Below are 24,495 nucleotides of genomic sequence, written 5' to 3' on the forward strand. Positions count from 1 at the left end.
TTACTTTCATCAAAAGAACAGAAGTATGACTAGGCATTATAAAATGTTAAAATGTAGTTTGTTGCTGCTTATAAATCTAGAAGTTATGTGTTGGCCCTCGAGCTTTGAATAGGCAAAGTGAAGATTTATGGCAAAATACAGTAACAATCACTGTCAGAATCAAAAACATAGACAAATGATCTGGTAAAAGTCTGGTAAATTATGGTACACATACCAAATACAATAGAGCCCACTATAATGCAACCTATAGCCTAATAGCATGGCAAAACACACAACCTCTTTTCATTTCTATTCTTTAATGCACTTTTAATTTAGATTCACAGCACAAACCTGGCATGCACTGGGTTGACACAACTTATCAAAAAGTGCTATTGGGGGATTACGAATCAACGAATACAGCTAATTTCAGTACAATATAAGGATTACATGTAGGCTAACATATAATTGCTTAATAAAACACAGACAAACAGAGGAACACTGATTTTGCCAAACAATGAATATAGGCTCCCATACAAAGGCTGGTAAAACTTTAAACAGTGATGTTTAAATGTACTAAATTATATTTAGATAACCATGTTTAAGTCTTCACTAATGTTATGTTGTAGTTTAAGTTGCTGTTTGTAATAAAACTGTAGATAGCATAGGATTAGCCTAGCACTGTAATCATAGCAAAGCTTACCTTGTCATTGCTGGTGTGATATGGATTTTACTGGCAACATTTGTAAAAGTCTCTTTACTTCTGATGTTCAAGCAGCACAGGAGACCGATATAAACTTTCTGTTGCTTTTACTTAGTGCTCTTATTCGCAAAATTATGCGTGTGCGGCGCTACCGGACCTGATTGCGACCACTTTAGTCAATGCTTACGGCCGCGGACTTCCACATGTCTATATTTGACGCGCACCGCGTCCAAATCGCATTTCAAATACAAAGTTAAAGTAAAAATTAACATGTTGCATACAGCACGTGGAAACAGACATACGCTGCGTCTCAAACCGCCTACTTCCATACTATATAGTAGGCAAAGAGTACGAGAAGTAGTGATTTTCGCCCACTATATAGTACAGAAGTATGCGGTTTGGGACGCAGCCATAACTATTACACGCAGCTTTTTCATGTGTGGATGCTGGTCGCGCGCATTGGTCAAAAATAAAAAAATTAAAATAACACAGACTAATTTTGAAATGCATTGTTGTAACGCGCTCGTTACTACGACTGTAACGAGTAAAATATTACCAAAATTTTATTAGTAATGCGTTATATTACTGCGTTACAGCAAAAACTAATATATTACTGTAATATATTATATTTTGTAATGCGTTACTCCCAACACTGTACACGTTGCTAAACTGATCTCTTGAACAAATGCCTCGTCGAAAATAACAAATGTTTTGGTTTCCTGGGTAATCTATGTGTTGCTTTTTTGCTTGTTATATAAATAAACTACGTTTAAAGAACTTTGTTGTTACTAGGGATGTTAACAATTAATCGATCTTCGATTAATTGTCGATAAGAATTTACTCGATAAAACTTAACGATTGTTGAAAAACAAGATCATGCACGTGTGTGCGGCGCCTGCGCAAAACACAAACAGTCGGAGAAAAAAAAATAAGCGAGCTATGATCACAACGATGATCGATGCCAAGCACATGCATGTGCTTTTTAACGTCATGCGAGACGAGGCTGGCTGGCTGCCAACGCAACGAAATTACATCCGCAGTGAATCTGACAGGGTCCGACACAGAAAATGCAAATACGTTTAGGATACTGAAAGCAAAGACCCTCTTCGGGGAAGCCTGCAAAATTAGCATAGCAACGCTGCTACAGTTGTGTTCAAAATTATTCAACCCCCAATGCTGTTAAGGGTTTTAGGGAATTTAGTGTACATTTGTAATTGTATTCAGAATGAAATCCTACAATGACTTCTTAAAGAACCATATGCAACTAAAATGACATCAATTGGTTTTGGTATATAGTAGTAAATGTTTCTTTTGTGAATTCTTCATTGACACAATTATTCAACCCCTTAAAGAACTACCACTCTGAAGAACAGAGGTTCATTGAAGTGTTTTCAATCAGGTATTGAAAACACCTATGGATGTCAGGGAACAGCAATAAAGCCTAATAAGCACCAATTAGGCAGCTTTAAAATGACTGTGATACTCAACTCCTTCTAAACATTTACTGGTGTGGTTACAAACATGGTGAAGTCAAAAGAATGGTCCAGGAAGACAAGAGAAGAGGTGATTAATCTTCACAGGAAGGGCAATGGCTATAAGAAGATTGCAAAGATGTTAAACATACCAAGAGACACCATAGGAAGCATCATTCGCAAATTCAAGGCAAAGGGCACTGTTGAAACGCTTCCTGGTCGTGGCAGAAAAAAGATGCTAACTGCGACTACTGTGCGCTATCTGAAGCGTAGAGTGGAAAAAAGTCCCCGTGTGACTGCTGAGGAACTGAGAAAAGATTTGTCAGATGTGGGTACTGAAGTTTCTGCTCAGACAATACAGCGCACCCTGCGTACTGAAGGCCTCCATGCCAGAACTCCCAGGCGCACCCCCTTGCTGTCTCCAAAGAATAAGAAGAGTCGACTGCAGTATGCCAAAAGTCATGTGGACAAACCACTGAAGTTTTGGGATAGTGTTCTGTGGAAAATTAGAACTGTTTGGGCCCATGGATCAACGCCATGTTTGGAGGAGGAAAAACAAGGCCTATGAAGAAAAGAACACCTTGCCTACTGTGAAGCATGGTGGGGGGTCAATCATGCTTTGGGGCTGTTTTGCTTCTGCAGGTACAGGGAAACTTCAGCGTGTGCAAGGTACCATGAATTCTCTTCAGTACCAGGAGATATTGGATGACAATGTGTTGCAGTCCGTCACAAACCTGAGGCTTGGGAGACGTTGGACCTTTCAACAGGACAATGATCCCAAGCATACCTCCAAATCCACTAGAGCATGGTTGCAGAAAAAAGGCTGGAACATTTTGAAGTGGCCATCACAGTCACCAGACTTAAATCCGATTGAGAACCTCTGGTGGGACTTAAAGAAAGCAGTTGCAGTGCGCAAGCCTAAGAATGTGACTGAACTGGAGGCTTTTGCCCATGATGAATGGGCGAAGATACCCGTAGATCGCTGCAAGACACTTGTGTCAAGCTATGCTTCACGTTTAAAAGCTGTTTTAACTGTAAAAGGATGTTGTACTAAGTACTAAGATTGAATGTCACTTGGGGGTTGAATAAAACTGAAAATGATGTGAGCACGGAAAAGACATTTGTGGTTATTTCATTATAAATGTTATGTTATATTTGTCTGACCTACACATGCCTCTTTGATGTAATTGTAAGCAGGATGACTGAATGATCAAAATCAATGTCAAACCGGCCAAAACAATCAATTTCAGTTGGGGTTGAATAATTTTGAACACAACTGTATATACAGAGAAGGAGACCAGAAGCCGTTTTTAATGAACAGATTAAAATGTAATCTTAAATTATGGCAAGAAACTGTCAAATGTAAACTGTAACTGACTGTCGTTACACCCTGAATGCCCGCAACATATATCACTGATCGTCATTATTGACTGGCTTAGGCGCTGCGTGTTTTCTAATGGAAGGTTGGAATCTCCGTAATATAAGCATCTTTGCTGAAAGTACGTCTAAGCTGAGGTGACGACGAGAAAAGTGCCCTTCGTGTGCTTCTTGGATATAATTACAAACAGTGTATCAACGACTCGGAAAGCGAGGTAAACAACTTGATAAATAACACTTGATGATAATAAAACTGTTATTTTGACATGGACTTTCATGCGTCTGTTGCAGAGTGCCCATGTGAGGCGGAGTTATACACTGTGTCTATTAGTCATTATATTTCATTACGAGACAAGTTTAAATTGATGATTTTATCAAAACAACAAATACATTGACTAATTTTACAATCCCACTAGCATGTTATTTAGACAAAATAAAATCTTTTAATTCGCGTGAGGAAGCTGTCGTTTTTATGCACACTTTTAGGTCATTGGCTATATGCCACTGCAGTGAAGGCTTATTGCACTATTACTGTTAACGATTATTCGATCGATTGATCGTTAATTTAAATGATCATCGCATATGGGAAATTGCATAAATTGACATCCCTAGTTGTTACTTATTCTTAGCGGAGTTTACCGGAAGCTACGTGCAGCCCCTTGTTTATGTTGTTACTGCTGAAACGGTCTATACGTTTCAGAAGTACGTGATTTCCCTAGAAATCACACCTATGATCTTGGATAGTGCAATGCAATAGAATTTGAAGCGAATAATGTTCGTCTAAAAACTTATTTTGTTATCTTAAAAGACAACTGAATATGCAAATAAATTACAAACAACACTGCTGCTGCTGCTCAGGGTTTTCACCGACACAAAGTCAATAAAAGCATAGTTCTTAAAATATCTTGATTTAGTACTGTTCTTTGTTCGCCGCCATCCAGGTAAACACCTGCTCTCTTTTTGCATTAGAGAGGTAGACAGCGTCTGGGAAAGTGAGGAATCCACTCCCACAGGGATCAATTTAATGGGAGCATCAGAGAGTTGGAGTGAACTGCTGTGATTTAACGTCTACATGAGCTGCCTCATTGGCCATTCCATTCAAGGTGAGTAATTAAGACTTATTCATAGCCATATCTTGACCTAGATGACCTCAGACAACAGTTGTACAAACAGTAGAGATGCATATAATTTCTTTTTCTCATTTACACAATACTTTTTTATCAAATACTTTATTCTGTAAGCCAATTTTAAACCAGGCATATTTGTGAATTATGAGCAAGTTCCCCAAGGTCATTAATTTTCAGGAGCCTCCACCCAAAAGGGCCTGTGGTTTCTTAACACCTGGATACAAGCAACCGAAGAAGTAAAAACTGACAAAAGAGACAAACATATCCCAGCAACTGTCAGGGCAATGCAAATTAAATAAAGCCCCTCTTATGCTAGAATCCTACTGGCACTTCTGCAGGTACTTACATTTTTGCCTTGAGGTACACTTCTCCAAAGACAATCCACCATAGTGACATATAACAAAACTTTAGTAGATTGAAGACTTTAGGAAAGAGTAAGCCACACATTTAATTGTGTCAAAGCAAACAAACAAAGTGTTGCGTTTGAAACGGGAGGAGGGAGAGGATAAAGTAAGATAAAAACTACTTAAGCTGTTTGTTATGGTCAAAACACTTACATCTCTTTGTCTTAAAGGCTTTTGTATATATTCACGTCACATCCTTAATAGCCTGTCAGCGAACTGATTCAAGTCCATTTCTATGCTAAGTCATCATAGCATACATAAAAAATAATTAATAATAAAATAGTTATTTATGAAAGAGAAGACAAAACAGTGGTCACTAGCAAATGCATAGAAACACCCAAGCATACCCAGTAATGTACGGTGTGCAAACATTGAATTTTAGCACTTCACAGGATCCAGTATTAAGTAAATTAATGACCGAACAACACGATAGAGCTTTGGTAATACATCATGATCCCTAAACGGATTGCCCTGTCCAACAGCAATGGGACATCAATAGATTCCTTGTAGAACGCATCAGTTGTGTGAGGAAATGGCTATAATGGAAAAACGTGCTTAAACATGCAAGCGGATCATTGCTGAAAGAATCAATAATGCTTGCCTTTGTTAAATTAAAAGTCAACATAAAATAAAAATTGGCTATTTGTTTTCTTAGTACACATTATTATTGTGTACAATATACCAGTGATTGATATTCTGTTTGTAAAATATAACTTAATCTGCTTAAGAAAGGAATGGTCACCAAATCACAGCCTATTGGATAACCAATAGGTTTAAATACAAGTTTAAATAGATCATACTGTGAATGCCTTTAAGAAGTGCATTGAGAAACATCTGGAATGTATGCAATGTGGTTAACTTATACTGTGAATACCTGCTGTTTAATATGCAGTGTTATAGTGTATGAGCTTCAAATGCATTGAGACAGGAGGGTTGGTTGGATGCTTCAGCCTCAAAGGCAGATGGTTCTCGGGGTTATTGAGGATTGAGATGGATGAACTGTGTTAACATTATGTACTGTACTGAGATGTGAAACATGTTCCACCTTCCCCAGCCTTTCTTTTACCACTGAGTGGGATGACAAACAATACAAGCATGTACTTTAAGGACTGTAATGTGCCTATTCTGACTCAAATAATACATTTCTTGGTTTGAATTAGATATTTCGCAGTTATTATAGTATAACGTGAGACATTAGTATGCACCATGGGCATTGGAGCAAGCTGTTCGTGTTGCTCAAACACAACTATAGTTCATGGCTTTGTGTCAGTCACCTTGGAGATACCCTTGAAAATGACATTTTGAATGGTTTACAGTATAACCTATGCTAATACATTCACATAATACCAGGGCTCCAGACTGCCACCAAAATTTGAGAGTGTGCCACTGAATTACATCCAGTCGCACATGTAAACCAGTAAATTTGACCTTTTTTGTGATGTGACACTGAATTTGAAAACAGCATGTTGTACTTTCTGCATCTATCATTAACGTATTTATAAGTAGTAAATTGGAAATTAGTAGAAATGTGAATATTTGATTAGGATGTTGATTTATGGTATGTGCCCCTAAATTTTCTGTTTGCGCCCCTAAAATTGTCAGTTGGGGGCCACTGAATACATAATGAAATTACCCCAAATAAACTGCTTATGTTCTTTTACTAAGACAGGAACCTCTCTATAAGTGGCATAATAAACTTCTGTATGTAATGACATGTAATAGTTTAAGTTAAAGACATGGAAGAAAAGAACACTAAGTAATAGCCTACATTAAATAGCATAGCTGTCACGGCTGTACAGAAGACCCTGCAAGAACAAATCTGTTGGTGTGAGAGTTTGCACGGTTGAAGCATCCACCAAACCTACGCTCTCTGCCACTTTGGATATGTCATGACCAATAAGGATGAAAAATTGGACTGTTCACGGCAGTGCTGCTCAGTGGCCTGTGCTCTGAGTCCTTACTTGCCTAAAGATGCAAAGCCCCTTGCACTCGAAAAACAAAATGTACGTTAACAAGCGCTGAATCAAACACAGTGCCTCCCCAAATGGTCCACCTGCATGTTTAGCTTGGGAGTCCTTGGTAGTACAACATTATTAACAGTGATGGGAATAACGGCGTTATAAATAAACGGCGTAAAGAACGGCGTTCCTTTTTCAGTAACGAGTGATCAAATGAATGACTGTTGCCATGTTATAACGCCGTTACCATTACTGAAAATAAAATGCTGCGCGTTATTGTAATTGATCTCACTGATAGGCTCTCTCATAGCCAGACAGTAAGGCTTGCTATATTTTTTCTCTGGTGTGTGTGTGTTTTGGGACACATAACTGATGATGATTGGTGTGTGTGTGTGTTAAAGAGGGTGGGACAACCACATAACTAATGATGATTGGCTTAATTTCCATTGTTAGCCAACAAGAGGCAGAGTGCTGCTTGTGTTTGTTTACACAAGCATATGCACAGTCCAAGCAGGGTTGCCAACTTTACGACTTTGTCGCTAGATTTAACAACTTTCTAGACCCTTTTAACAACTTTATTTCAAAACACGACTAGGACAAATCTTGCGACTATTTCTGCCGTGGTTGAAAACTTCTGGAGACTGACATGAAAGCATGTATCATTTTCTCTTCTCAACGGTGAAGTGAGTGCTGCTTCTGTGGGCCCCAACCTTGTCCCAAAGCACTCACAGGCAGCCCAGTCCTTGTGCAGCATTCCCTCCGAGTTGCACACACCGGCAACGACAGAGCGATGGCAAGTACAACAAGCTCAAAGATAGGGTTCACAAACACTGCAAGTATAATAAGCACTACTTTTCCATCATTGAGGTAAAAGGCAGAAAAGTCTCTCCACGTCGGTGGCAAGTACTTCTAAGGGGGCGTGCACATCAAAGCTTGTAGGCCGGCGTATGTTTTCAATTGTTTCCAATGGAAGCGTGCCGTTTTTCCAAAAAGCCAGCAGCTGGCGTTTTTTTTCCCGTGTTGAAAGCCGGTGCTCGGATTTGGGTGAAAACCTCTGCGCATTGTTCAACGACTGATAAACAAAGCAGAAGTATCATAGCAACCAAAGCACTTAGCTGAAAAAAACTGGCAGTCGGCTGAAAAAAAGCTGGCAGTCGGCGCCTGCCTGGCATTTTCAGCCGCGTTTAAAAGCTTTGGTGTGCACGCCCCCTAATCTAATGAAGCACCTGACATCGTCACATGCTGCCACAAAAATCAGTGGTTTCTCTTTAGTTTCCTTTTAATTCCTTTGACATATTTAATATTAGGGGCATCCAAGTTATTTTAAATATTTAAGTAACACAATAGTTACTTTCACTGGTAATTAGTTACTTTTATAATGATGTAACGCAGTTACTAACTCAAATACTATTTGTGAGAAGTAACTAGTAAATATAACTAATTACTTTTTAAAGGTAACGTTCCCAACACTGATTATTAATCAAATCCAAGGACATGGCTAGTTTATAACAGTCTTTAAAATAAGTAAATGAACAAGTTTACGAATTCCATAGGAATTTACATACAACTTTAATTAAACCCGATACTTCTGTTCTCTTAAAACTATTACTAACATACTGAAAAATAAAGGATTGAAGGTCCAAATTGCATTTTCAATGCAGCTTTAAAGGGCTCTAAAGGATCCCAACCGAGGCATAAGGGTCTTATCTAGTAAACGGTAAAATTTTTGCAGCAAATAAAAAAAAATGTACTTTTAACCACAACTTCTTGTCTTGCACTGTGATGGGCATCCACGACCTTGCGTATTATGCAATCACGTCGAAAGGTAATGCTTGATGTATGCGAAACGCACACATACAGACCATTTTAAACAATACACTGACACAAAGACATTAATTGTACAACAACTTAATTGAACGGCCATTCTTCTCCACACTTGTAAACACTGGAGTGGTAGTTTCGCATACACTGTGCATGAACTTTCGACGTGATTACGTAATACGTAAGGTTGGGTACAAGGACACGCATCCCAGCGCTATTGGAAGGCAATAAGTTGTGATTAAAAAGTACTTTTTTTGGCAAAAATTTAGATTTTTTAACCTTATGCCTGGGTTGGAATTGTTTAGAGCCCTTTGAAGCTGCAATGCAACTGCAATTTGGACCTTCAATCCATTGGGATCAATTGAAGTCCACTTTATGGAAAAAAGTCCTGGAATGTTTTCCTCAAAAAACTTCATTTCTTTTCGACTAAAGGAAGAAATACATAAACATCTTGGATGACATGGGAGTGAGTAAATGATCAGAAATGTTCTTATGAAAGTGGACTAATCCTTTAAGATAACCTTTATAGGTTTAGCAAATAAAGTAGCACTTAAAAGTCCTAAGAACTGTGTGAGATATTTAAGAGATTTAATTTGTAACTTTTCAATGGGTATGTTTCATTAGGTTGGCTTCTTTCAGATGCCATAGTCTGACATTTCTTGTTTTCTCTTTTTTGGCTATGTGGTCTTTTCTGTTTGAGTGGCTATCTTCTCAATTCAAATCTTTGAAGGACAACACATTCTGTTCACAGAACAGACAATCAAAAATATTTCCATTAAGCAGCTTTGCCATGGTACTCTAAAAAGTATCCCTATATCCTTCGTCAATAAACCGTATTTGGACATGTTATCTTGTACTAGCTGGTAAAATCCAGCTTAATGTTGACTTGCACCACCCCCTAAAGACTTTTAATATTTTTTCTCGCCGCCTTGACTATCCATATTTCAATAAGGTATGTTTGTGTCCTCTCCATCCAGAGAGTGAAATCAATATTGCATTAGTCAAACTCTTTAACCCATGAAGGAGAAACGGACACACAAACCTGTCACGTCAGCACCTCCCACGTGATAGCAAAGACACTGCCTAGAAATTGGGTTACAGCCATTGCATACAGTACTGCGTCAGAATGACAGATTGACTGAGATAATGCACAATGCATTTATGTCATTTGAAAATATTTATTGATTTTGTTCATTTTGAACAGGGATGAGCTTTTGTTGTGTGTGTTGTATGGGACTTTGCACTGAAGTTGTATGTTAGGGTTGCTTTATTAAAGTTACCATGGTAATCATAGCATACCAGCAGATTTACACTACAAATGTGGTCACAAGATGATACAGCCGTAAAACTTTTCAGATCTAATTTACATTCTTTATCGCTGTATTACACTACAGTAGCAACAAAGACATCATGGTAACTTTATGAAATTGATAAAGGTTGTGGTATTTCTAATGCTTTGTGCTACGGATCTATTTAAGTTAGCAATGCATAAGACATGTCTGATGTCTACGCTGTGTTTAGACGCCGCGCGTGCTGTGTTTGGCCGGTTGGCAGGTGATAAAGACTGAGTGGCCAGATAGGGGATGAAAGCTGTGCAGGTGTTTGGCTGTGAATGGACCGGGAGCCTATCCAGCCCCCTGGCATTTCTAATGAAACCAAACGGATGCATGCGTGACTGTGTGTGTGTGTGTGTGTGTGTGTGTGTACGCCTGGTCTTTGAAGAAACAGGACAAAGACTAAGCTTTAGCTCACGGTAGCTCGCTGCTATGGCCGGTCTCAGACTCTCTCACTGAAGTCACAGGAAACGGTGTTCTTCCGATCTGTAAACGAAAGGATGGAGGTCAAGCAAAACCAAGATTTTATCAATTTAATCATATAGAAAATTCTGGAATTCATCAAAGCCTCATGTCAGTCCACTCGACAGCCATGGCCATGGCCAAACTAATATATTTATCAAATCACTGATAAAAACAGCATTTTTCAACTTTATGAAAGATCGTGTGATGTCTTTTGGTATAATAATCAAAATGTGAAACTTATTTTCCCGGCATGTTGAACATTCTTACAATAAATCGTTCAAAGAGTCCATCACTTTCATACACAGTCTCCAATTACACAAAAAAATGTTTTGCAGATTTGAATCACGATATGGTTTGAGTGCTATTTAACCAACATAATTCACAAAAAATAGCCAGGACAAGACCACAAGCCAATCTCACGGCGCAATCAATAGACTCAAATGCGAGCATTAAGAAATAACCCATAAAGCCAGTGTCATTTCCTTCTGTTGATTTTCCAATCAGCGGGATAATCTAACCCTCTCAGTGGGGAAGGAGAGTTCGGTATCGACAGGTCGGATACACAGCTGACGTTCTGCGTCTTCATTTGTGAGCTGGAAGAACTGCGTAACGTGCTGTCGAAACAGGGCAGAGAGCAACACCACAGGTGCTATCCGTCACTTGGTCATGGGCTGTAAATCACTGTCTACAGAGGTCTTGGATATACTCAGAAATCTGGCAACCCTTAAACTGATTACTTACACAATATTATGTTGAAACAATTTTACTCATAAAATCGTTTATTGTGTCACCAAGAGAGAGAAAAGCAAAAGTAGTCAATATAACTACATTCCTGTATTCCTGGGATTCCTATTCTTAGCTTGAATACTAGGTTGAATATAATTGAATACATTTTTAATAGCTTGGATGAATCGACAATATGTGGCTGCCAGGCAGAGCAGATTGTAAAGGTGACTACTCTTACACTCTGAGGCTATTTTGGGGGTTTCTGCCTGGATTTTTGGATACCCAATTTCAAAAGCTTTCCATACCCACATGCAGAGATGTACATACAAAAGTTTGGTATCATTTTACAGGAAACCCTACATAAAACACTGTTGGAAGTCCTAAACATGGTTGTATCTGTTCTCAGTCCTCTAATAAACACAAAAATAAATAGGCGCTTTTTGATGTTTTTTTTTTCTTTCTAAAGTCTGTATTTAGAAGTGTATAGCTCTGGCCCTGAGTGGTCAGAAAACCTGCAGACAGTTTTGTTTGATTCCAGCATTTGTCAGCTTACAGAGGAAAAAGGATTTTTTTCTCTATCATAATCTTTGCAAAAGTTATTCTACTCCAACTGAAGGGAGGAATAATACCCTTTTGTATTCAATTTCCGCCTAAAAACATTTGAAGTGTCCCCATAACCACATAGAGTGGAATAAATGCAATATCTTTGTCATTTTACAAAAAAACCATTTGAAGTTACATAAAAAGCTGCTGTTTGTGACAAATATTGCTATTTATGTTGTTTTTCATATGATAAAACACCAAATTATTATTTTTTTATGTTGTAAACACTGTCTTTGAAAGTGGATAAGTGCAGACAGTTCTGGTTGTTACCAGCAGCAGACAGTAAACACCCAAAACAAGAATGATCTCTTTAGCATGTCGAATTCAAAACTTATTCTTATTTTACTGAAGGGTGTGAAAATACATTTTCATATAAAATTCCTTTTTTGTTTTGCACATTTAATAAATACCAAGAGATTATTCACCAGACAACCAAAGAGAATGCTGTGAATGGACTAAGATAAAAGAGTAGGACCTAAGATAAAAGATGGTGTAGTTCACACTCAAGTTTCACATACATTTACAAAAGACCATTTTTACCTCATTATTCATTTGACGATTGTTGGATATGTAAGGGATAATGTAGAGGCAGCCGGTAGTTATTGGGAAATAAGCCCCGACAGTGTGATCAGGACCCGACGCGAAGCGAAGCTTATTACACGGCTACTTGCCACATAAGAAAAAAAACTGGACATGAATATGAATTTTAAACATTTTATTGGCATATTTGTTTTAAAGTAACATTTTCATCCTTCTGCGAAACTTTGCACAGATGCATAAAATGATCGTAATACCTTATTAAGATCCTCTGCTTCATAGTTGTCTGTCTCCATTTTTTTCTCTTTTAGCCAGTCTTTGAGAAGTTTTAATGCCCATTCTGTATTTTTGTGTGTGTTGGCTTCGTAGCTGTCATGCTCTATTTTTGTCAAGTTCAGTCTCAGTAAGCTGTCTGTGTCTTGTCGTGGTTGTCCAGTGTTTGTCACAAGATGGCGCCAAACAGTAATCTTTATTGATCTTTATTGGCGCGGAGCGATTTTACTCGTACAAGTAGTCCGGCTATGCGTTATTACTTTGGAGCGGTTATTATTTGAAAAGAACAAACCTGCAAATGTCTCAACTGACCAATCAGAATCAAGCATACCAGAGAGCCGTGTAATAAGTGTTGATAATAGAACAAAAACGATGTAGCCTTATTCCTGAGAGTGGGAGCTTTCATTTGATATAAGACTTGCCCATGTTTGTCATACTTGAAAAATATGAAATATGTGAATATTAAATGATATAAAAAAATATGGGGGGGGGGGTTGATAGTGTAAATTAAGTGTAAATAACTTTCTTACACTAAAATATATGTCAAAGTGATGCATATCTGCAGAAAGTAGAGAGTCTAAGCTTTCAACAGTATCTCATATCTGGTACTGGGTCATGACAGACCATTAAAAATTAAAGGAATATTTTGTATTAAGTCATAATAATTAATTTTGGACCCAGTACAGGGTCCGCAGAGTTAAATTGGTGTAATCATAAGGACAAGCTCACACAGGCATTATTGTTGTCTTTATTTAATGTGAAAAAAAAGATTTCTTTTTGTCAAAGTGGTGATCTAAGCACAAGCATACGTGATAGAACGAGAGAGAGAGAGAAATTAAAAGAGAATGCGAGAGAGGGATAAACTGAGTTTCTCATCCATATCTTTCTCCTCTGAGGCTCTTTATCTCAGCTTTGATGCAGAGATTAAAAGCTATTACTTTAGACTGGCAGGTGTTAGAAGGCAGTGCATGGATAGACAATGACATATGAAAATAAAAAAGCAAACAATGACTCTTAATAGAGAACCCAGCCTTTTATCTGTCAAATAAATAAAACCCTGCTGGCAAAGGGACAAAAATGTCAAGGTCTACGAATCCATTTCCTTCGAATCAACATAAAACACCTAATTTCCATTTTGGAGACTTGCCAGCATGGTTGAAAATGGTTATACAATATGACAGTAATTGCTCTTAAAAACCGAATGCTTGTAAAAAAGCATGTAAATAAAATTAGGAAAAATTAGCCATAAACTAAAAAATTTATTTGTATATCCATGTCACTGACATTGGCGTGCGGTCTGCGGGACAATTTTGATTTCACTTTCAATGTCCCATTTGGCTAGCTGTGGTCATGTTCCAACTTCGAGTCTATTAGAGTTGCTTTGAAACTACTTGAGGTCTGAACCGCTGCCAGAACGAACAGCTGCTTCGGCGTGTAAATCATCCAGTGTAATGCAGAGGCTGTAAGCATGACAATGCCCAACCTCCCTGTCCACCAATCAATGATACGACAGCAATTTGACAGCTCCCACCAACAAGACCCTGAACAGACGACATGAGGGTGACACAATGATGGTCCCTGTTACCTGTTTGTCTACTGTGTACATTTCTTCATTTAAATAAATAAAACAAACTATATATATATATATATATATATATATATATATATATATATATATATATATTTTTTTTTTTTTTTTTTTTTTTTTTCATGGACATATCGTGTTAGAATAGGAAAGTCAGCCTACTAGGCATGTTTGCACTGTCTCCGAGTAGTTATTTCAGTCATGAAAGACTTAAGTGTAATCTACTTGAACATTATATACTGTACTGAAGATATGTTGTTGTAATGCCCTGTAAGTCTTCTATAGCTAAAATGCCAATGTTGGTATAGTAACTGAATTGCGTAAGTCAGCTAAAACATGTTTACATGCTATCATGAGGTCGCCCAGCACAACTACTGCAGATGGGGTTGTGACATATTTCATATCCCTTTGTTTCATGTGAGAGGAAGGGGATTAAATGCAATGTCTTTTAATTGCTTTCAAATCCCAATATGCAGCAACAAGTGAAGGACACGGAGACAACAACTCTGTGGCTTTTGATTAAAAGCTGCGTAGGAGCTGTAGTGTGCATGACAGCAGAGATATTGTTATTGTAATGCATTTTGTGCTTTGAGCAGTTCAACACGCTGACCCATGTGACTCCCACTGCCAATCGTGACAGGCACCCATTTGATGACTATACAGGCAGACACCCAAGACCCAGTTATGTCTATTGGTGTGCATGTATGCCCATACAGTGTAGTCTCATTTTTTATATTTCAATGGATTATCAACATTGGGATTTCATTTTGATTAATGTACACCATAACTCCATAAATGACTCCCTTTTAAAGGGACACTCCACTTTTTTTGAAAATATACTAATTTTCCAGCTTCCCTAGAGTTAAACATTTGATTTTTAGGGTTTTGGAATCCGTTCAGCTGATCTCCCGGTCTGGCGGTACCATTTTTAGCATAGCTTAGCACAATCTATTGAATCTGATTAGACCATATAGCAAAGCGCTCAAAATTAACCAAAGAGTTACAAATTTTTTTCCTATTTAATACTTGACTCTTCTGTAGTTACATCATGTACTAAGACAGACAGAAAATTAATAGTTGCGATTTTCTAGTCCGATAGGACTATACTCTCATTCTGGCGTAATAATCAAGGACTTTGCTGCAGTAACATGGCTGTAGGAGGCGCAATGATATTACGCAGTGCACGAAATTAGTCCCCTGCTATTGAAAGTTACCAAGGGGTATTTTCGACTGCTGCGTAATATGGTCTAATTCATTGGATTGTGCTAAGCTATGCTAAAAGTGGTACCGCCAGACCCGGAGATCGGCTGAATTGATTCCAAAACAGTAAAAATCTAATATTTAACTCTAGAGGAGCTGGAAAATTAGATTATTTTCAAAAATGTGGAGTGTCCCTTTAAAACGGCTTATAGCACAAGTAATGGTACAAAGGGTGGTCCTGTAGCATTTGTCTTAAGACAATTTTTGATGGTTTTGGTCTTGTCCTGTCTTGGTCTCAACCCCTCAGAGTCTTGGTTTTGACCTGGTCTTAGTTTACAGTAGGTGGTCCTGACTACAATGCTATAAAAGGGTGTTTTTAAATATTATTGCCTTCTGAGATCTATTTGGACTTTTTGACCAAAAAATATAAGGTGGGTATTTTATAAAAATCTATTGTAAGGTTAACCCTCATTTTTTAACCTAGTACAAGTACACTAACCTAAACCATGAAAAATGTCCTCCATTACTCAAACAGGGGCAAATTCTTCATTGTTCTGTGTTCGAATACTATAATAATGATTTATTGTCACTTAATTAAAAACATACCAGTATAATATACCTTAACATCTGCATTCATTAGACAAAATCTCTTAACAAACTGATAAATACAGCCTGCAATATCTCCTAAAAGAAAAATATTATTATGCTTAGAAATAGCCTGGGCATGCTTTTACCCTGGAGTGCAGCAGAGCAGGTTGTCAGCACATTGATGAGGACGGGATTGTCAGATGAGCAGTGTGCAATAGCCCTGGCACATCATGCTGCAATCACTGCAGAATAGCTGGCTAACAGCATTTGAAATGATGGGGAACCATCCCTCTCTTCCCAGACCTCCAAAGCCTGCGTCCGAAGCCCAAGACCTTAACAGATGGAGGGAGGCCAGAGACGGCCATCTGCCTTGTCTACGGACAACTCATTATGCTGAGGTCACCTCCTTGGTGACGTTTCAATGTAAACATGCACTGCTAGAGATGCGCCACTTTGCACAATTCGTCAAGTGCCTATCTTTGTGTGCCAGAAAGTAATAAATGAATCTGTGACTTGTTGGAATATTCATGGCGAGGGGATTCGGGAGACTTATCTTCTTATCTTGCATTGTCGCAGCCATTCATCTCCAGCTATTTGATGGTCTGATATTGGAACACAAAGGCAGCTCATTTAGGAGAATGTGTCACTCCTGCTGCTCTCCATCGAGACGTCCTTATTCTAGACTTCAGTTACCCTTCAGGTGCTGTCATCCAATAACAACGGTTCCCATCTCTTCACCAGTGCCACATACTTCTGGCTTCAGTAAAATGTCATTCTCAGATATAGTACACTCATTGCAGCCTTTCATTTAAAACACAGCGTGTATGCTTTTGTGTGGGTGCATATTTGGCCACAACAAAATATAAATCCTCTGAAGGGAGTGGTTTGATGGAGGAACAGATGACAAATAAGAACAGTGAGGTGCCTTTTATTGTCCTGTGTCGAGTCTCTCCATTTCTCTTCTTTTTCTATGACTTTTTAAATCTGTTTTCTCCTCAAGGCTGCCCTCCCCTTCCTCCTTTGACGTGCCGCTGTGCAAGAATCATAAGTCTGGAGAAGAGACACGCCGCACCCAGTTAAGATGCGATTTTTGTGGCGGCCACGGCGTGCCTGGATTACTTATCCTGTCGTGACACATTTGTCGTCCTCTGGCTCTCTGCTGTAATGGTGGCTCTTGGAGTGAGTAATTATAAATCTAAACGTTTGTGTTAAATTGCGACCTCGTGGGCATAGCTCCGGAAGCTTCTATCCCATGTTTACCATTAATAACACAGGATTGTCTCTGGTAATCGACTAAAAGATGCCCTGCCTCAGAAGCTGAAAAAATATTCTCACTGATTTGCATAAACATGTTACACGCTTGATCTGTTCCAAAAACTAGCGTTTAAACGCGGCTGATAACAGGAGGCGAATGTCGAGTGTGGGAGCTTGGCAGCGTTTTTTCAGCTAAGTGCTTTGGTTGCTATGAAACTTCTGATTTGTTTATCGTCGGACGATGTGCCGGTTGGTTGTTGTGATATTTTCAGGCCCCTCCTCCACTGTGATTGGACGACCGAGTGACGGCATTGATCCCTTTCACACATACAGTCTGTAAATTACTGGTAAATTTAACAGATCTTGTGTGAACAGAACGTTTCTGGTAAATCAGTCCTGCCAATTTAACAGTAAAAGAGGTTGTAAGACTACAAGTAATTTACTGGTAAGCGCTATATGTGAACGGATAATAAGGGATTACTGGCATTTACTGCGGAAAAAAACAGTGCTTCCATTGGAAACAGTTGAAAGGCATTAATGCCTTGGTGTCAGGGATGGTGGTCAAATAAATAAATTAAAAAAAAAAGGGTTGAACGTGCTCAATTAATTTTTGCCATAAAGTTTTGAGAAATAATAATGTTGTGAGGCGTTTATTGCCATTGAACACTTACATATATAATATGGAAATCATATATACATAGTAGGAAATATATAATGTGGTATACAGCAAAGTTACCCTGCTAATTATTATTTATGATATATGTGGAGATAAATAAACCTTTCCAAATCTGCTGATTTGATCCATTCATGTCCTGACCACCAGGCTAGAGATTTTAAACATCCTTAATCCACACTTACTAGTCTATCGAATAATATCTAAATATATTGTTTTGTGAAAAGAAGGATGCTTTGTTATATTGTTTATGCGATTATACCAAATCACATGATCATTTTATACGCAGAAGCAGCAGTCAGCAGCTGCAGCGCACTCGGATCTGACTGCATACATACTGCAATAAACCAATAAACAGGTGTTTTTTACATCGAAGGCCGACGTGCTATGTCATTTGGGGAGGGACCGCTCACTGATCCCTATATTTTTGTAAATCCTGGTTGGACTTGCCAAACGGGTTGAGCAGTTTTATATACATTGTTGAGCAGAGAGGCTGCACAGTTTGACCAGCGGGAAGCGGCCACACATTAGGCCGCCAGACGGTATTAACTCGCAATGTATAACTATTATCAGACCGGCCCACCGGGAAAAGTCCTGACTCTCCCGATTGCCACTCCGCTACTATTTGGTGTACACGCCCCTTTAGCATGCTAAATCAAAAAAAAAAATGCTGAGATGTTTTAACTGATCTGTGGGTCAAATATGGACATTTTATAGGTTAACTTTGCAAGAAGGTCCCCAGTTTGAGCCATGGCTGGGTCAGGACGTTTTTCTGTGCACTGTCAGAAAGAAAGGTTAAAAACTAGGGTGGACCCTCAAATGTTCATTTTTAAACCTCTATAGGTATACAAAACATTGAAATGTTGTACCTTTTGGGGTATTTTACCCTGAAAACCTACTGTGTACCTTTAAAGGGGCCATGTCACAAGACTTTTTGAATATGTCAAATAAATCTTTGCTGTCCCCAGAGCACATATGTGACATTTTAGCTCAAAATACCATATAAATAATTTATTATAACAAGGTAAAATTGCCACTTTGTAGGCGTGTGCAAAAATGTGCCGTTTTGGGTGTGTTCTTTAAAATGCAAATGAGCGGATGAATTGCAAACACTGATCACAATGATGGTGGTTTGTTGCAATTAAAACTCAATTGTGCTGTGAATTATTTTCTTTCTCTCTCTTTCTCTCTGCACTAAATGCAGTGCTGTGGTTGGATAGTGCAAATTAAGGGGTGGTATTCTGACATCATAAGGAGAGCCACATTTTAACAACCGCTTTTTTCACATGCTTGCAGAGAATGGATGGCCCCTTTAAGGATTAATTTTGTACCAAATAAATGTTACTTTTAAAAGTACACAACAGGTCCTTAAGGTACAGTTATGTACCCCAAAAGGTACAACATTGTGTTATGATTTGTATACCAGTAAAGTTACAAAATGGAACCTATACCACCTCAGCGGCTATTAAAATCACTTGTGTGTCAACTTTGCTATGTAGAGCTCTTTTTGTGGCCTGCAGAATTGTTGCTGTACAATGTTCAAAATCAGTCACTTATGAAGTCGCATGATAGTTAGCATGCTAGCATAAAAGTAAGCTGATTATGTAGGCAGTGAGGCATCTTACTGAAGGTGTAGAGGAAAACGTCATATGTAGCACATAATGCATAAACGTGAACCAGCAAATTTTAAAACACAACCTACATATACAGCTTTTCTTGAAGTATTTGTAGGGCCCAGGTATTTCTCTTTTTGCAAGACAGAAAACTTTTCATTCAAACTTCTAGGACAACAATGACAAAATAAATTGGCGAATACATTAAGTCATATAACCGGTAAAAGTATCATAATGAATTCTGAACTCCAGTCATTCATCTTCAGGCTATTATTCCAATCTAAACAGCCTTTCAATAGCTTTGTCCTTGTGCATCACAGCCTTTACGCAGAAATATTATAGCGCTGAATCATATACTGTAGGTATGATTCATCAGCTTTAACATAGTGGACTTGAGGCCATCCATACAAGCTCTCTTTTCAAACGCAGAACCATTTCCATTGCGGTATCGCCAAGGCAGCCTTTTATTTTAGAGAAGGTCTCAGCCTTCTGAATAAACAGGATTTTGCCCTGATAAAGACGAGCGTCTTGTATCTCTCATTCAAGGTACTTGTGATGAGTCATTCTCAGCAGAGTAGGGGGGCTAAAAACTTCAGAGATGGCCGATCACGATGTGTACAGCAAATATCAATAGCCAACCATCAGTCTGATCATGGAAAAACTGGTAAACAGTACACTCACCCAAGAGTAGAGTGGTGGGGGAAAGCTCCTAATATGAAACGAGAAAAAGGGCATAGAAAATGAAGTGATGCTGTAAACACATGGGCTACATGGCCCAATAAAACGTGTCACTGATTTATCACTCAGCCACATCCATTAAAGACAAATGAATGTGTTCCTGTAAAAGAATAGCGGAGGCTTATAAATGGACTCCTAATGAATGATCGGTCTTTAAAAAACTCACAAACAATGATAAGACTGGTGGAGCACATAAATGAGAGATGCACCTTGCATCTATCACTGATACTTATTAGTTAACCCATGGCTGCTTTTGATAAACATTTTCTTAGCTAAATCTGCAGAAACAACTAAAGTATAAATAAGAAATTGTTAAAGTCGCCATGAAACAGAAGTAGCGATTGCCTTATTTTCCCCGTAATGACGTATATCCGAATAAAATGAAAAACTATATATATATATATATATATATATATATATATATATATATATATATATATATATATATATATATATATATATATATATATATATATATATATATATATAGTTTTTCATTTCAATTTCATTGCGACTTTAAGTAGATGAGTCAAAAGTGTAAATACTGTAGTGAACCACCATCCCTTTCTTGTTCCTCCAATTGTGTAAGTCTGCATGCAGAATCTCTTCATGGAGACACCAGTCTGGGTGGAAGGGAGGGGGTGCTGGAACACAACTGGGTAACAGTAAGCATTTCCAAACCACCTGGCAGAAGGTAAAACAGGGAGGCGACTGTTCCAACCTTCTGCCTAAATCGCCTGCCTATTGCCAAAACAACCAAAGCTCGGCAGGAACAAAACCATTTGAGTCAAATTTAGTGTCTGCATTCACTGACTAAATGCTTTGACCACTACATCCAACCTTATATGAACAGGGTCACCATCAGACAGTACAAAGATTAAGCAGGATGGTGTCAAATAATCTTCGGCGGATTGGTTTGCCCCTGGCAAAAGGGGTCAGGGGTGCTGTGAGGACCACACAAAGTAGTGATGTTGTTGGGGGAGACAAGCTTTATGGTTCAGTAGATCTTGGATGTCTGAATGTGGACTGTGTAATGTCCAAGGATGGCAGATTCTCACTGCCTACCAACATTACAACTATTTCCCTGTCCCCGCTGAGGCTCCTTAGCTTTAGCTGTGAAAGCGATATGTAGTTACTTTTATTTTGCTGTGAGATGAACTAACCTACTGTACAGGATTTGAGCAGTAAATGATATGTATGGTTAAAAATAATATGAATGTGGGGAAATAAAGCTTGGATGCTGATGAATTATGACAGTATGGTGGCCAGAACTGAATTACATTGTGAGAGAAAGAGGGAAAACTGAATTCAGAAGAGAGACGAAGATTACCAGACCTTCTGTAGTTGTGTACTTTTATAAAAGATATGTAAATGCAGTGGAGCAGGAGCTGGACACGTTCACCATTTTTCTTCTTCGTTTCATCTCAAGCATCATTATCCATGGGTTTGGGCAGAAAAGAGCTCAGCTGCATGGCCAATTTCACAGCCAATACACAAGCTCTCTTCTTTTACACAAATGAGGAAGCGTACGTCATATTAACAGTTTACGAAATTTGATGACATCACCAACTCTCAGTACAAAATTAGCTGACTGAGATCACTGTGGCACGTCAGATATGGTTCAATTACAGGGCTACTTCAGATTGTACGCTTGTACGTAGTTTTCAAATATTTCCTTTTCTAAGTGTCTGCTGCATGAGGTAAATAATAATTTATTCATTTTAAATGACAGAATAAGGCCTTCGCAATACCTTGACCATGGTGTGTGTATGCGCATTATGTACTAAAGCAAGGTTAAAATAGCCTCTCGGAGGCAACTTTGAAGTGGTCTGCTGATCATAAGGGGCCTTCACGGTCCAGCACAGGTGTCAAACAGATGCCTACATATCTGTGAGAAAGCATAATGTGTGCAAACCTGTGTGCAAAAATAGTCAAGTGTTTCCACTGAGGCATTTGTGTATGTGTGTGGGCAAGCCTTTCCAATTAGGGCAGTAAGGAGGTCTCCATGGCGACGGCAGGGATGGACCCATACTGCACAAGCATAGCATGAGTGGCATCATTTAGCTGGGAGCTAGCAGTGCCATTTTCCACCTCTCTACCTTATTGGAGAAGATCAGGGGACGTGAGAAAGGCCTACAGAATGTAGGAAACATGTATATTGATTTTGCATCTTTGCTATAGATGCATCTGCTTTCCCTCTTGCCAAGTACATATAATAAAAGTGGCAGTAGCAGATAAACAAGATACGAGCAAATCAATTAGCACCTGTTCATTAGTGACCAGCAAGATTAGGAGGAGGACTATTCATATTAACTCCTTCCCCGCCATTGACAAATTATCTTGTCAATTAAGAGAAAAACATTTGCATGAAAAAAAAATGTGTTACTGATCTATATTAAAGAAATCAAAGTTATATTTTCACACAATGTACCCAATACTTGAAAAGAAATAAGTCTACTGTGTCTAAAGCAACATCTGAGCAATACATATTTTTTTCTACTGTAGGTCATTGTGTTCCACAAAATAACGTCTCTAGTGCATTGTTTGTTGTTAGTAGTCAAATAAATTGCTTGTCATAAATGACATGGTATCAATTTACCCTCACTTACTGTAAGAAGGTCAAGTGAACTCTTACCGAATGTTATGCGCTCCAATACATAGACACTGTGTTCTTGTACGCTTTCATTACGGGCAGTACTAAACCCACGCAACATGCAACAGCATCACAAAAAGACTCTCAACATTATAGATTTTTTCATAAAACCAGATTGCTGCCCCCAAATTGTTCATGTTGTTTTCCTCTCTGTTTATCCAAGGAAAGGATAAAAGCAAAAACCTATATTCACTAAAAGCTTCACTCAGGGGCCTAGGTGAGTTACCGAGACTTTCATGTGCTGGTCATTATAGAGAATGGATGCCCTGCAGGTATCTGTCTTCTTTTCATCTCAAAATGCGGGCCTTTACAGGTGTGTCCCTATGCTGCCTTACCAACTGGGGACTGGAGAGAGACAGATTGTGTTTATTGCATGGTGAGCTTTGCGGAAAAAGACATGGGCTTGTGACCCACTGTGAGGTAACTACAGTGAACATAAAACGCTGTGCACGGGGCACAGCAGAGTAAACCCGGTTACAAGGGGACATGGCCAAGTCACTTGTCTGCCTCTGAATACAACCATACATCCAGAGAGTGTTCTTCAGTGTGCTTGTGAAAAGATTTACTCTGGCGTGTTTACTTCCTGCTGATACCCTGTCTTTTGGTGAGGGATATTTGGCTCAGCAGGTCTTACAGCACACTCACCCTTATGTTGTATGAGTTTCTTTATTCTGTTGAACAAAAAAGAAAATGTTTTGATAAATGATGGTAAGTGCACAGTTGACGGTACCCACTGATGCCCATAGTAAAAAAAAATACTATGGAAGTTAATGGATACCGTCAACTGTATCATTTTTTTTTGTTCAATAGAATAAAAAACTCATACAGGTTTAAAACAACATGAGGGAGAGTAAATGATGACAGGATTTACATTTATGGGTGAACGCCTGAGGGTAAAACGTAAAAATATTTTATTGGATGTGCTTTTCGTTTACACGGCGACCGTGTTTTGTGGGTTTAAAAACACAAAAAAGTGAAACCATCTTCCAGAGTGGAAATCTTAAAAAGGATCTACCATTGCGTTTCCGTCTAAAGGGTAAAAACGCAAAAGTCTTCTCATGGTGGCTCTCATCAGACGCGTTAACTTCATAGGCATGCACCAGTTCATTCAATTAACAACAAACATGTTGAATTATTTCCAAACGTCGGACCATCAAGTTGCCATAGCAGCTTTGGTAAATATACAAGAGTCTTTCCAGCAGTTGTACGAAATATTCACACCTAGTATTACTGGTCAGAGAAGGTGCATTAATTATCTCTATCAAATTGTTGATTCGCCAATTCGTTGGAGGCAAACCAGACGACTTTGGACGAGACCTGGGAGAACAAGGAAGGTTATACTCAGGCGCGTGGACTTGGTGTTGTTGTGTGTCAGTGCTTCACATTGCCACCTAGCCGCCTGGAGTGCATACTAC

General features: G+C 38.6%; 1 protein-coding gene across 4 annotated transcripts in view; it reads right to left on the reverse strand.

The window, feature by feature from the left end:
* The window catches only part of syt1a (synaptotagmin Ia), a 246,624-nt gene that overhangs the window by 117,904 nt on the left and 104,225 nt on the right, over positions 1 to 24,495 (reverse strand). For all 4 annotated transcript variants that reach the window (XM_073867486.1, XM_073867482.1, XM_073867489.1 and 1 more), the window contains one exon: positions 10,577 to 10,658. The gene's annotated coding sequence lies outside the window, so the exon portion shown is untranslated. The remainder of the gene's footprint in view (positions 1 to 10,576; positions 10,659 to 24,495) is intronic.

Source organism: Misgurnus anguillicaudatus, chromosome 1 (genome assembly GCF_027580225.2).
Source record: "Misgurnus anguillicaudatus chromosome 1, ASM2758022v2, whole genome shotgun sequence".
Lineage (NCBI taxonomy): Eukaryota > Metazoa > Chordata > Actinopteri > Cypriniformes > Cobitidae > Misgurnus > Misgurnus anguillicaudatus.